Here is a 14,452-nt window from a genome sequence, read left to right as displayed (position 1 = left end):
CCAGGAGCTCCTTCTGGCGCCAAGGCCAGCTTCTTTCTCTGGCGCCCAGGAGCGGGCCAACTTCCTTCTGGCGCCAAGGCCAGGAAGCTCCTGACGCCAATTCCTTCTGGCGCCAAGGACTAGGAGGACTAGGAGCCGGGTATTGATTAGGGGTAGAGGGAAATGGGATGGCAGGGACAAATGTGTCAATAGCAGTCTCATTTATTGCGAATAAGCAACCCAAACCAAACACCTAGAGCTAAAAATAAGCAACTACAATAAGCAACTTTAATCCAAATGTCACATCAATGTTTAGATACTAATTAGGAGTAGTAAACGTAGGCTATTTACAAAAATCCATTACATAAGTGGAGGCTAAACAGCGAGACGAACCTATTAAGCCTAATTAATCCATCATTAGCAAATGTTTACTGTAGCAACACATTGTCAAATCATGGACTAATTAGGCTTAATAGATTCGTCTCGCCGTTTAGCCTCCACTTATGTAATCGATTTTGTAAATAGTCTACGTTTAATACTACTAATTAGTATCTAAACATTCGATGTGACAGGTGCTTAAAAATAAGCAAACGAACCAAACCAGGCATAAGTTGCTTATACCAACAGGCCCTAACTTTTGCTATGGATACGTAGCAAACACCGCGTGGGGTTCCTAAATTATGTTGGAGGTATGCCCTAGAGGCAATCATAGAGATGATGATATTCCATTTGTATCCATGATTTGTATATTGTGTTCATTGAATATCCATTAAAGGCTACTTGAATTGATTTGCAATTATGTGAATTGTATGTGAAACTCTTTACTTGTATGGTTATTCTAAAGTTGTCCCTAGTCGGAGTTCATGTGAGGACACACATGAATATTAGACTAGCACATGTATTAGTTGATGACTATGTTTCACAAGTCATGGACATGGAGATGTTGAACTAATAATGTGGACACATGTGGAGACATGTGTTAGGACTGACCCAACACGAGAAGTAGTTCTCTCTTTAAACAACATATACGCTTTGTCCTTAGACCTGAGATTGTCGCATGTATTCTAGATGTGGATCGACCTACTTAGGGGCTATCAAACGCTACGCCGTAACAGGGTAGTTATAAAGGTAGCTTTCGGGTTTGTCAAGAAGCATGCTATGAGACATGGTCAATCAAGATGGGATTTGCCCCTCTCTGATTGAGAGTGATATCTCTGGGCCCCTCGAGTGATCGGATCCGAAAATGCATGGCCATGCTACGTACGGTTAAGAGTTAACCTACAAAGGGATTCCGAATCACAGGATCGAGAAAGAGCGGTCAGCTTGAAGCTAGACCAAATATCGTGAGGCAAAGGGAATAGCATGTATATTATGTTGTGATGGTTCGTCTGATATGATCTTCGTATGCGTATAGGAGTTGGCACGTCTTGCTAGAGGCCGCTACCGACTATTGGGCCGAGTAGGAGTACTCGGGACATGTCTATACTTATCCGAACCCATAGGGTCACACACTTAAGGGGCTGGAAGCCCAATTCGGATCTGATCCGAGTTGGATTAGGTTTAGGAGTGCTAATGGGCCTCGGATCCAGAGGCCCATCAGGAACCTCTATAAATAGAGGGGTGGGGGCGCCCTAGGGTTTACACCTTTTGGCTGAACACACTTGCCGCGCCTCCCACGCCCTCGCCTGTTGCAACTCGCGGATCTAGCAATCCGGCTTGCGACGCTTCCTCCCTGCACGTGTGGATACCTTGGAGGTGTTGCGCCTGCAGCACTTGGACGAGCCATCGACGAGCCGCCGACGAGCCACGACGAGCCGACGACGAGCCGCGGCACCGGAGGCGATCTTGCTGTGCACGTGGACGAGCTGCTGAGGAGCCGCTGGACGTGATCGACTACGTACGACTACGTTGTTCGACTACGTACGACTACGTGATCGTCTTCACTGCACCGACGCATATCTACATCTTCCGCACCAGTAGTGCGTCGAGTGGTAATCCCGTGATCCTTATACGGCAGTTCTTCCTGGTTATACGCGGTAGAAATTTTGATTTGCGCTAGCGTAGCCTACCTCGTATCCTAACAGTGGTATCAAGAGCCTTAGCTGCTTAGTTTTGGATTCGGGATGTGTGCATATGGAGATATGCGAGTTTTCTGTTTGATCTATGTCCTGGTTTCGTGCCCTTGCTGCAATGGTAGTGTAACGACATACTCCTACCGGTCGGTTTCCGCCATCGGAGTTAAGTGATACACGTAAATCCAGTTGCAGTGAGGTAAGATCAATATGATTGGTCGAATCGAGATCCAGGGTCATACGCCAGGCGCATTAGATGTGCAATGGTAGATGGGATCTACTGCCGGGGTCGGGATTTTACCGTATGCGCATGCTTCGGTAAATCAGCCGTAACTTTTCGGTATGATCTCGGATCGGGGCGATTTCTATACGAAAATTGATCTACAAAAAAAGTTACACGTGAATTTCAACCGCTTTGCCGTTTTCGGCGAAATTAGATTTGCCAAATTCGGCTTGGAAGATGGAGTTTCGGGCCTCCGAAGTTTGGAACGTTAGGACGCCTAACTCTCTTTTGCAGGATGTATCTTGTGATCAGTATGGCCCCCTTGTGTATGTGATGCATGTGTGTAACTAATTCGTGACCTGCTTGTCGCGCGTACGGCAACACGGCAGGAGCCATATGTGTTGTCACTTTATTGTATTTAATGGTCTGCGTACCAATCTGTGATGATCCAAGCAACTATGTAATCTTCATTACTAGATTCTTTACTAGCTATTAGGCGTAATAGCATGCTCTAGTTCTTGGAGGACTCATCACTAGGAGGATGGCGCACATGGAACATGGAGATGGAGATCACCATGGTGAACAGGTTCTATGGAGATGGAGATCACCATATGAAAACGGGCCATACTGTGTCACAAGCTGTGTGAATGCTATTCTGTTTATGTTTTACTTTCTGCATGCTGTGATGTTAGAAGTAGAACGATCCCTCGCAAATTTTAAGTTAGTATGCCCTCCCAACTAAAACTTGCACCGTCCCATGTCTTGTACAATTAGTGGTGGGTCTATGAAATTAGGGTGCCACTAGTTTTCCTTGACTAGATGGGTTTGTGTCGGATACTTACACGCATAAGGGTTGGTTTGCTTAACGAGGTCATCTTAACGGTTAAGGACCTTGGGGCATAAAGGTTGGGCGCCGAGACATAGAGATGTCACCCAACAACAGGAGTCATATGTGATATGATTAGCAAAAGTTGCTTACCGATCTACCTCGTTTGCTAGCGGTGATGCTAAAGCTCACTAGTAGACTTGTTAGTTGTGGATCCTGAATCACTAAGTTTCAATAGAGGGATATTGATTTTAGTGGGAGTAGATTCTGTTAAAATAGTTTAATGTAATTTGCTCTATCATGGATACGTTTGTCTTAGTGTATTTTGCATTACTTTTGTTGTAGATTAAATGGCACCTAGCAACACCACCACATCGTTTGCTTTGCGTTCGGTCCTTGAGAAGGACAAGTTGAATGGAACAAACTACTCGGATTGGATCCGCAACCTGAGAATTGTTCTCAGGGCTGAGAAAAAGGAAGATGTTCTAGACAACCCACTACCAGAAGAACCTGCTGAGGATGCACCCGCTGCTGCTAAGAATGCTTACAAGAAAGCATGTGATGCTAACCTTGAAGTAAGCTGCCTTATGCTTGCTTGCATGGAACCCGAGCTGCAGATGCAGTTCGAAACAAACCATGAGGCGCACGATATGATCGTGGCGCTTAGAGACATGTTCCAAACACAGGCCAGGACTGAAAGGTTCAATGTGTCTAAGGCCTTTGTTGAGAGCAAGCTAGCAGAAGGCGCAGCAGTAGGACCACACGTGATCAAGATGGTTGGTTACACTCAACGGTTGGAGAAGCTAGGCTTCCCACTGGGCCAAGAGTTGGCCACTGATTTCATTCTTTCCTCTCTTCCGCCTAGCTATGGGAACTTCATCTCGAACTACCATATGCATGGGACGGAGAAGGGATTGAATGAGCTGTGTGGTATGCTCAAGACAGCAGAGGCTGACATCAAGAAAAGCGCTAGTACCAGCCATGTGATGGCGATACAGAACAAGCTCAGCTTTAAAAAGAAGGGCAATTCTTGGAAGAAGAAGGGCAAGGCTGGAACGTCCAAGCCAAACCCACCACCCAAGGTTAAAGCTGGACCTGGACCTGCTCCAGATAAAGAGTGCTTTTACTGTCATGAACTTGGTCACTGGAAGAGAAACTGCAAGCAGTACCTAGCTTCGTTGAAGAACGGCGGAAGTAAGAGTACTTCTACCTCAGGTACGCTTGTTGTTAATGTTATAGACAACATATTTCTCGCTGATACAGTTATTAATTCTTGGGTATTTGATACCGGATCGGTTGCTCATATTTGCAATTCGATGCAGGGAATGATAAGAAGTAGAAGCGTGGAAAGAGGAGAAGTTGATTTTCGCGTGGGCAATAATGCAAGAGTTGCTGCTTTGACCGTCGGGACGATGCAACTCCACCTCCCGTCAGGATTTATTATGGAGTTGAATAATTGTTATTTTGTTCCTAGTTTAAGTTGAAACATTTTGTCTCCTTCATGCTTGATGAAGGATGGTTATTCATTTGCGAGTGAAAACAATGGTTGTGTGATCTCTAAGAATAATATGTTTATGGCTTTTGCACCCATTGTGAATGGATTGTTTGTTTTAAATCTTGATGGTTCACCTGTCTGTAATGTAAATGCTAAAAGGCCTCGGCCTAATGATTTGAGTCCTACCTACTTGTGGCATTGTCGTTTGGGTCATATAAGTGAAAAGCGCATGAAGAAGCTCCATTCTGATGGACTTCTAACTTCGTTTGATTTTGAATCATACGAGACATGTGAGGCTTGCTTGCTAGGCAAGATGACCAAGACGCCTTTCACAGGATTTCCTGAGAGAGCAGTAGACTTGTTGGAACTCGTACATAGTGATGTATGCGGACCAATGAGCACGACGGCTAGAGGAGGATTCCAATACTTCATAACTTTCACTGATGATTTTAGTAGATATGGCTATGTCTACTTGATGAGGCACAAGTCTGAAACCTTTGAAAAGTTCAAGGAATTTCAGAATGAAGTTGAAAATCAGCGTGGCAAGAAAATTAAGGCCTTACGATCTGATCGTGGAGGCGAGTATTTGAGCCACGAGTTTAGCAATCATCTAAAGAGTTGCGGAATTGTTCCACAACTTACGCCGCCTGGAACACCTCAGAGAAACGGTGTGTCCGAGCGACGTAATCGAACTTTGTTAGACATGGTTCGATCAATGATGAGCCAGTCGGACCTACCGTTGTCATTTTGGGGATACGCTCTAGAAACAGCAGCTTTCACACTAAATAGGGTACCATCTAAATCCGTAGTTAAGACACCATATGAGATATGGACTGGAAAGGTTCCCAGTTTGTCTTTTCTAAAGATTTGGGGATGTGAAGTGTTTGTCAAGCGACTTCAGTCGGACAAGATCACACCCAAGTCGGATAAGTGCATTTTCGTGGGATATCCAAAGGAAACTTTGGGATATTATTTCTACAACCGATCAGAAGGCAAAGTGTTTGTCGCTCGGAACGGGGTTTTCCTAGAGAAAGAGTTTCTCAAAGGAGAAAAGAGTGGAAAGACAGTGCATCTTGAAGAAGTTCAAGATGAGCCAATCGGGCAAGAATCAATGAGTGATGCTAACGTAGCAGAACAAGTTGAGATACCCATGGCAAGAGAAGCACCGCCACAACCACGAAGGTCGGCAAGGCTCCGCGAAATGCGAGAAATATTATTGTTGGACAATGATGAGCCTGCGACATATGCAGAAGCAATGATGGACCCAGACTCCGAAAAATGGCAGAGTGCCATGCAATCCGAAATAGAGTCCATGGGAGACAATCAAGTTTGGAACTTGGTTGACCCGCCTGATGGTGTTAAAGCCATAGAGTGCAAGTGGATCTATAAGAAGAAAAAGGACATGGATGGAAATGTTCACATCTATAAAGCACGACTTGTCGCAAAAGGTTTTCGACAAGTTCAAGGAGTTGACTACGACGAGACCTTCTCGCCCGTAGTGATGCTTAAGTCCATTCGGATTATTCTAGCTATAGCTGCATACTTCGATTATGAGATATGGCAGATGGATGTCAAGACAGCTTTCCTGAATGGAAACCTAGCTGAGGACGTGTATATGATACAGCCCGAGGGTTTTGTCGATCCGAAAAATGCTGGAAAGGTATGCAAGCTTCAGAGATCCATTTATGGATTGAAGCAAGCATCTAGGAGTTGGAACATTCGTTTTGATGAAGTGGTCAAAGGGTTTGACTTCACCAAGAACGAAGAAGAGTCTTGTGTTTACAAGAAGGTTAGTGGGAGCTCTGTAGTATTTCTAATCTTATATGTGGATGACATATTACTGATTGGAAATAACATTCCTATGCTTGAGTCCGTAAAGACTTCACTGAAAAATAGTTTTTCGATGAAGGACTTAGGGGAAGCGGCATATATTCTGGGCATTAAGATCTATAGAGATAGATCGAGAAGGCTTATAGGTTTGAGCCAAGATACTTATATTGACAAAGTGTTGAAGCGGTTCAGCATGGAAGAGGCAAAGAAAGGGTTCTTGCCTATGTCACATGGCATACATCTCAGCAAGACTCAGTGTCCTTCGACTGCTGATGAGCGGGATCGCATGAGTAGAGTACCATATGCCTCGGCTATTGGATCTGTCATGTATGCAATGATAAGTACTCGCCCAGATGTTTCATATGCGCTAAGTATGACAAGCAGACACCAATCTGATCCAGGTGAGAGTCACTGGACAGCGGTGAAAAACATTCTTAAGTACTTGAGAAGGACTAAAGATATGTTCCTCGTCTATGGAGGTCAGGAGGAGCTCGTTGTAACAGGTTACACCGATGCTAGTTTCCAAACCGACAGAGATGATTCAAAGTCACAATCAGGATTTGTGTTCACACTGAATGGTGGTGCTGTTAGTTGGAAGAGTTCCAAGCAGGAGACGGTGGCCGATTCTACGACGGAAGCCGAGTACATCGCGGCTTCGGAAGCCGCGAAGGAAGGTGTTTGGATTAGGAATTTCCTCATTGAGCTTGGTGTGTTCCCGAATGCGTCCAGCCCATTGAATCTCTACTGTGATAACAATGGGGCAATTGCGCAAGCAAAGGAGCCAAGGAACCACCAGAAGAACAAACACGTAATGCGGCGATTTCATCTCATTCGAGACTTCATTAACCGGGGTGAGATCAAGATATGCAAAATACACACGGATCTGAATATTTCTGATCCGTTGACAAAACCACTCCCGCAGGCTAAGCATGATGCGCATGTAAGAGCTATGGGTATTAGGTACCTTCTAGATTGACTCTAGTGCAAGTGGGAGACTGTTGGAGGTATGCCCTAGAGGCAATCATAGAGATGATGATATTCCATTTGTATCCATGATTTGTATATTGTGTTCATTGAATATCCATTAAAGGCTACTTGAATTGATTTGCAATTATGTGAATTGTATGTGAAACTCTTTACTTGTATGGTTATTCTAAAGTTGTCCCTAGTCGGAGTTCATGTGAGGACACACATGAATATTAGACTAGCACATGTATTAGTTGATGACTATGTTTCACAAGTCATGGACATGGAGATGTTGAACTAATAATGTGGACACATGTGGAGACATGTGTTAGGACTGACCCAACACGAGAAGTAGTTCTCTCTTTAAACAACATATACGCTTTGTCCTTAGACCTGAGATTGTCGCATGTATTCTAGATGTGGATCGACCTACTTAGGGGCTATCAAACGCTACGCCGTAACAGGGTAGTTATAAAGGTAGCTTTCGGGTTTGTCAAGAAGCATGCTATGAGACATGGTCAATCAAGATGGGATTTGCCCCTCTCTGATTGAGAGTGATATCTCTGGGCCCCTCGAGTGATCGGATCCGAAAATGCATGGCCATGCTACGTACGGTTAAGAGTTAACCTACAAAGGGATTCCGAATCACAGGATCGAGAAAGAGCGGTCAGCTTGAAGCTAGACCAAATATCGTGAGGCAAAGGGAATAGCATGTATATTATGTTGTGATGGTTCGTCTGATATGATCTTCGTATGCGTATAGGAGTTGGCACGTCTTGCTAGAGGCCGCTACCGACTATTGGGCCGAGTAGGAGTACTCGGGACATGTCTATACTTATCCGAACCCATAGGGTCACACACTTAAGGGGCTGGAAGCCCAATTCGGATCTGATCCGAGTTGGATTAGGTTTAGGAGTGCTAATGGGCCTCGGATCCAGAGGCCCATCAGGAACCTCTATAAATAGAGGGGTGGGGGCGCCCTAGGGTTTACACCTTTTGGCTGAACACACTTGCCGCGCCTCCCACGCCCTCGCCTGTTGCAACTCGCGGATCTAGCAATCCGGCTTGCGACGCTTCCTCCCTGCACGTGTGGATACCTTGGAGGTGTTGCGCCTGCAGCACTTGGACGAGCCATCAACGAGCCGCCGACGAGCCACGACGAGCCGACGACGAGCCGCGGCACCGGAGGCGATCTTGCTGTGCACGTGGACGAGCTGCTGAGGAGCCGCTGGACGTGATCGACTACGTACGACTACGTTGTTCGACTACGTACGACTACGTGATCGTCTTCACTGCACCGACGCATATCTACATCTTCCGCACCAGTAGTGCGTCGAGTGGTAATCCCGTGATCCTTATACGGCAGTTCTTCCTGGTTATACGCGGTAGAAATTTTGATTTGCGCTAGCGTAGCCTAACTCGTATCCTAACAAATTATTCTAGCCAATAGAAGAATTTGAAACAAAGCAACCAATGACGAACCCAACTGTGGAATCTCGCCTCGTGGGCGCCCACCCGCTGCAAGTTGTTGAACGCGACACCGGAACGACCAGTTTTTGCGCCATACGCACTCAGACCGTCAGACGTTAAAGCTGCATCGAGATGGACGTCAACCACAAACTCCAAGGCCAAGCATGTGACTGTCACCGTCCTGATTCAAGATGCCAAGCCCACTGGTGGGTCAGGCTGCATTAACATCCCGATTCAGGCCTTGTTTAGTTGCTAAAGTTTGGAGGTGTCAAATTACTGTTACAGCACTGTAACACACTGTAGCGTTTCGTTTGTATTTGTGAATTATTATCCAAACATTGACTAATTAGGCTCAAAAGATTCGTCTCGCAAAGTACAACAAAACTGTGCAATTAGTTTTTAATTTCGTCTGCATTTAGTACTCCATGCAAGTACCGCAAGTTTGATGTGATGGGGAATCTTCTTTTTGCATTGTGCCAAATTTAAAAGTTAGGGGTGAATTAAATAAGGGCCCAAAATACCGCTTGGTTATCCTTCTCCACGCATAGGAGGGCACAAGGAACCTAATAGCATGCACTTCGGCTGTAGTCAAGTCAACATATTATAGTTTACCCAATCGAGATCTCGTGGTTTTGGCTTATATGTGTGCATTAGCACCCCCATAGCCATTCATCACACAACCTCTGGCCACTTCTGCTCTGTTCCGCGTTACAACTCTGGATCAATTTCGTCCCAGGTGGCCAGGTTAGTACTTTTAAGAGTCTATTATATTATCCACAGATTTTTAGATAAATCTTACATATTTTGGTAAACAATGCGGTGTTTTCTGTAAATTAAGCTTTTAACACAAGGTTTTGTAGTTAACATCCATATCTTTCAAAAATGGTTGCCGAAGTTATGCGGGCAAGCTCAGAAAGTGAGCCAACTCTTCTCAGCACGTTACCCAATGAAGTACCATTAGACTTTTTGAGAGAAATTACATCAGACTTCTCTGACGAGCGAAGACTAAGTGAAGATGCATTTGGAACAGTTTATAAGGTAACGACATGAATTAACATTATTTTTTGCCAATGAAAAGGATTTTCCGGAAACATGCCAATATATAGCATCTTATATGTGACCTAACAGGGAGTTCTACGAAATGGGCAACTGGTTGCTGTGAAGAAGCTAGCGCCATATGTGCAAGTGCCTGCTGGAAAAAGATTTCTCAACGCTGCAACAAATCTTATGGCAGTTCAACATGACAATATAGTAAAGTTGCTTAGCTGCTGCAGCGAATCAAAAAAGAAAGTGGTGGAGGACAAAGGAAGATTTATTCTTGTTGACATGGATGAATGTGTACTCTGCTATGAATTTTTACATAAGGAGAGCCTTCATGACTATCTGTCGGGTACGAAAATACACTGTCCACTGTAAGATCGCAAAAATTTCCATAATATTCCTTTACAAATGGCTTACGGTTATCGTTGTTTATATATTTTTTCAAATGGCCAAAGGGTTTTCTAGTTTTTTTGGGGATTTCCTGAGTGATAGTTACTAAAGGGTCAACTGTACCTTTTGTTGGGTATTCGTTGTTAAAGATTGTTCGTTAATACTTCGTTTTCTCCCTCAGAAATGTTCACATTGGATTAAAAACTCTGTGCCACTTGAAAGAAAAATCTAAAATAAAAAATAATGTTTCAGATCTCATTTGGCTTACAAATAACGGTGCTTTCACACTTTAATAAAGGGTCGTAATACTCACATTGCTCGTGTTCTCCTTCAGATAGTACAAGGAAGACTGACTGGGATACAAACTTCAAAATAATTAAGGGCATTTGCCAGGGTCTAAGTTTCTTACATGAGGGGATGATGCTTGGTCGTATTGTTCATTTGGATCTTCACCCTGCCAATATATTGTTGGATAACAATAAGGTGCAAAAATTGCAAACTTTGGTCTCTCGCAACTCTTTGATACGGACAAATCCCGGACATACACAATGAATGTTATGGGGCTAAAGTAAGTATGTTTGTCATTATTTTTGCATTTGCATCACTAAGACACTAATGCTTATGACCCTATAAATATCAATATCTTTCAGAGGGTACATGGCACCTGAGTATTTGTACCGTGGTGAAATCTCGCCCCAGTGTGACATATATAGTTTAGGTGTAGTAATCATTGAGATCACCACGGGAGAGAAGAATTGTTCCAACGACAAAGACATGGCTGGAAGAAATTTTATTGATAGGGTAAGTAAGCATTAAAAGCTGGTTTAAAACTCGATCGGGATTTTTTTTTCTGTATGCTTGTGATCACCTGGCATGCTCATGATTTCAATTTTGCAGATACGTCAAACTTGGACAGATGACCATATAGCATCCATGTACCCATTATTGAGGGCAGATCGCCTTGTGGAAGTGAAAGCATGCATTCATATTGCTCTTGAATGTGTTGATGTCAATCAGAAGGAACGGCCTTCTATTGCAGACATTGTTGACAAGCTCATCAATGGAAAATTTGCAGTGCAGGCTTGATGTATCACAGGTATGGTATGAAAATTGAACTGCACGGATTCTATCTTTCTAGATGCTTTGCTTTTGCAACAACGAGGGATACATGGTATATAGTTTTCTGGCAGTTTTGTTTGCAAAAGTTCACCTAGAGTTTAATGTTTGAATCCCACCCGCTTACATTCAATTACATATTTTAAAAATTAAATGTATTATTTTACTAATTTCCAATAATGAAGACCTTTTTCTGTTACTGTTAATAAACATGTGCATACCTCTGTAATCAAGAATTCTTAGAAAAAATGGAATCTCAGGAAGCCCACTGTGAGATTCTGAAAAAAAGTCAGGTTTCAGAGTGGCACGATGCTCCCCTTTATTTAGCTAATATCTTATCCACAAGTATCACTTGGCCAGAACATGTGTAACCACCGCCGGAGAACCTTTGGTACCAGTTGTCCAACCTGTATTGCTACTTCGGTACTAAGGGGGCCATTTAGTACTGGATCAAATAATCGCACATGGCCGAGGCCAATTTAGTACCGGTTGATCTTTTATGTTTCTTTTCTCATTTTCTTTTCTATCTTTTTATTCTATATTAGTATTTTGTATTTTTTTCCTTTACATGCACTAGTTCTCCTATGCTAATATATATAAAGTTGTATTTATCTATAATATTATATATATAGACATCTTCTGCATTCACATATATGAATAATATTTCATTGCATCAATACTTGAAGTTCAACATTTGGATCAACTATTCTGAACCCGAGTCCTGATGGTGATGCAGATTTGAACCATCGTTATGGAACTCCCCGCTGGATTTACTACCTCTTCCAGAACAAATCCACTGAGTTGTTCTTGAATTGCCTTGATTTTTTCCATCTCGAGTGCTTCCTTCATGTCTCTCATCTGTGTCATTGGCAAAGGTTATTATATAGTAGATCAATGGGTCTGCATAACTAGAACAAATTTATTGTTAAGAAATTTGAATACGTACTCTAAATTTGTGGTCGGTTATACGCTTCGGACCTACAAAGCTATGGATGAACTCACATACGTAGTATCCGCATAAATTAAACCCCAAATTCTGTCTCAAACACTATATATATGACAAAAGAAGTTATGAAATATTTGTTGCGTTCAAGGAAGTGTAACAAGATGTGGAAATTCAATACATACCGGGAATTCAGGCTTGAAATCAAGTTCCTCGTTGAATTCACCTATGTGATGTCGACGGCAGCGAGACCATGCTTTGTTAAGAATGTCTGTGAGGTTTTTGTATTGATCTCTTGATTTCCTCAAAGAGTCCATGATATAGACCGCACTTTGATCAACCGTGATAATAAGGAGTATCCAATGGAAGTTGTATATGTATGCATAGCCAAAGCTAGTTAATATTATGTTTAACTGTTAGTTCGAAAAAGAAAAGAGATGGGAAACACGCTCACTTGAAGTTGTATGGTAGAAGTATGTACTTCTTGTAATGTTGGTTGTCTAGGAACTTATATATGTTCTTCAAGATCCGATTTGATCTATCTCTTATAGTTGACTCGTTTATAATATCTGGATCCATAAAGCGAATGTCATAGTATCCTTTCCTCCAGCAAGTTTGAATCTCCATCCTGCATGATACAAAATTGAATAGGAGTTAAAACATCGCACAATGACTAGAGCAGGGTTTTTTAAGTTAGAGCAAATTAAAGACTTACAGAACCTAGGAACTGATGAGCGACTTGTCAAGTGCATCTTGATTGTAAAGGAAATAGAGTTTCTCTAGCAGCATATTTATAATGTCTTCCCCACGGAAATAATGTTGATCTCCAATCTTAACTTTGAGCATGAGTAAACTAGTAGGTGAAGCCTCCATGTACCATTGGTGCAATTTGTACATCTTCGTTGGAAGACGATCCACCAACAGCGGCCACACAAGCGATTTCCCTAACTCAAATTTTCATTTAGTAGCCCTAGGGTGCTTTGGGACATGATCCTCCTCTTGAAGTTGACCTAGGGTAAGATTTGTATCGGCAAATAGAAGTAGGTTCTTATCAAATTCCAAAAATACCTGGAGTGGGGCAATCAATTGGTTGGATTGGATTCCAAGCATTGGAATACTTGACCCACTTTTCTCCTTCTTAAAAGTCTTTGTTATTGAGCGGACATAGTCAGATAGCGGTGGTTTCTCTTCCTTTTTTTTCTATCATAACTCCTCTTTCCCCATGCTTGGTCCAAACGAAATAGTTAGGCATGAATCCTGAACTATATATGTGGGCGTGAATAGTCTTTGTGGATGAGTAATCCTTCTCATTTTTGCAAATTTGGCATGGACAACAAATGAAACCAGACGACGACTTGTTGGACTCTGAGAGATCGAGAAAACCATGAAAGCCATTAATATACTCCATGGAGCGTTATTCGACATTGTACATCCATTGCTGAATGTTTAGATAGAAATACACAAATTTAAATTTTAGACCCAAATAATATGATACACTACGACAGACTCAAATGTTGTTGAAACTACCTCCAACAGCAGCAGTAGCTATCTCTATGTACCACAATTTATTTAGCTCATATTTGCAAATGACTAAACTATGAACAAATTATATTTCTTCCCCACAATTTATTTAGCTCAAATATAACATATAAATGTAAAGTTTCTCCATTGTAGCTTATTCTAAAAATGACTAATTACGTACCTCTATTTCATCTTATTATCTCTATGTACTACAATTTATCTCGCTCATATTTGCAAATGACTAAAATATGAACAAATTATATTTTTTCCTATAATTTATTTATCTCATATTTGTAAAGGACTAAACTATGAAGTTATTCCTCTAACCTTATATCAAATTCTTTGACTAATATGAAACATAGCATCCAAAAAATTGTAGCTTATTCTAAAAATCACAAATATGAGCTGTAAATAACACATGCAGGTAATGAAAATTTTCTCCACTATACCTTATTCTAAAAATCAGAAATTACTCTAGCTTTGAAGCATAAAACTTAATATACTAACCATGTATCAAGGAAGGATGAAGTTTCTAACCTTTAAAACACTTGAATAAGTGAAATCCCCACGGAATGGTCAA

At 42.2% G+C, this 14,452-nt stretch overlaps 1 pseudogene; it reads left to right on the top strand.

The window, feature by feature from the left end:
• Window positions 1-9,395: 9,395 nt before the first annotated feature.
• On the top strand, window positions 9,396-12,555 carry LOC117866159 (cysteine-rich receptor-like protein kinase 41; annotated as a pseudogene).
• Window positions 12,556-14,452: the final 1,897 nt, after the last annotated feature.

Source organism: Setaria viridis, chromosome 8 (genome assembly GCF_005286985.2).
Source record: "Setaria viridis chromosome 8, Setaria_viridis_v4.0, whole genome shotgun sequence".
Taxonomy (NCBI): Eukaryota; Viridiplantae; Streptophyta; class Magnoliopsida; order Poales; family Poaceae; genus Setaria; species Setaria viridis.
The sequence above is the reverse complement of the archived record's forward strand: the minus strand, read 5'-3'. Positions and strand labels throughout refer to the sequence as shown.